Consider the following 1,441-nt stretch of genomic DNA (forward strand, 5'->3'; position numbering starts at 1 on the left):
TTTCTTACTTAATGGAAACACTGCAGTTGTGAAACTGTGTTTTTTCGACATTAACAGAATATCGACAAAGTTTTACACACATTTGCAATGGAAACACAGCTATTGTTGACCTGTGGTGAAGTTTGTTGTTGTGGTTTGTTGCACARCTGTTGCTCTGCCTCATAAAGGTTTGACTGATTGTAGTGCCCACCCTAACTCCCACCTGCTTTACGATCTGTTTGTTAGTGACAGACTGCTTGTGCCGCTCTTAACACCATTACCAGAGTATACTCACACATATGTTCACACACTCCATTACATGTTACACCCCCTCATAAAGAAATTAGTTTCATCAACCTTCTCGCACTAAAGTTTAATTGAATCAGCACTTAACACACAGTAGACTGGACAGGTAACCCAGAAACAGTGGCATGAGCACTTAGGACATTTGTTTCTGTTCTGTTTGTGTCTGTCAGTGTGTGTGTTTAAATCTCTGATATTCTAAAATTTAATTAAATGTGAGTTAGTTTTATTTTTATTTTTCAGAGCACATTTGAAACTTTTTTTGGTTCTCTGAGAAGCAGATTTCTGGTTCATCTTCTCTGAGTCTGAGGCCAGGGTTTTAATAGGTGGAACCTTGTCTCTGGTTTGGGGTTCCAGTATCTGGGGGTCTTGTTCACAAGTGATGGCAAGATGGAGTGGAAGATCAATCAGCGAAGCAGTTATTCTCATTTTTCATGATATAGAAGGTGCTGAGCTGATAAATGAGGTTCTCTATTTAATTCAGTTTATTTACTGTATATAGCGCCAAGTCACAACAAACATCATGACATACAAAAAAAATCAATCTAAAAGAGCCAGCTGATTGTGTTGAATCACTTCATCACAGTCTCCCATCCTGAGCAAACGGTGGAGAGGARAAACTCCCTGCTAATCAGGAAGAAACCTCCAGCAGAACCAGGCTCAGGACAGGAGACCATCTGCCTCGACCGGCTGGTTGGAGGACAGGAAAGAGACTTTTATCAGTTTTTAAACTGATACAAGTTTGATGAAAACAAATCCTGAATCTTCTGATAAAATGCATGTCTATGACAAAGAAAATCCTGTTTGAAGGAAAACATCTCACTTTTATTGACCGTTTCAGACTGACTTTTTAACAAATGATGGGGTTAGTCATTTTGAGTAAACCTTGAACATAAAAATCCATGCAGCCTTGAGTAATACTACAATATGTTGTGTAATAAATAAATAAATAAATAAATAAATAAATAAACTGACAGTGTGTGGATTATGTTTCATTAAAATCCATTCAGTGTTTGAGATATTTTGCTCACCAAGCAGACATCATGGAGCATGATTTTCTGCTGTTAATGTTTTGTTTGTATCTCCAGACTAACAGTATTAGTGGAATGGGCTGGTGTGTGTGTGTGTGTGTGTGTGTGTGTGTGTGTGTGTGTGTGTG

This window comes from Austrofundulus limnaeus, unplaced genomic scaffold, assembly GCF_001266775.1.
Source record: "Austrofundulus limnaeus strain Quisiro unplaced genomic scaffold, Austrofundulus_limnaeus-1.0 Scaffold669, whole genome shotgun sequence".
NCBI lineage: Eukaryota > Metazoa > Chordata > Actinopteri > Cyprinodontiformes > Rivulidae > Austrofundulus > Austrofundulus limnaeus.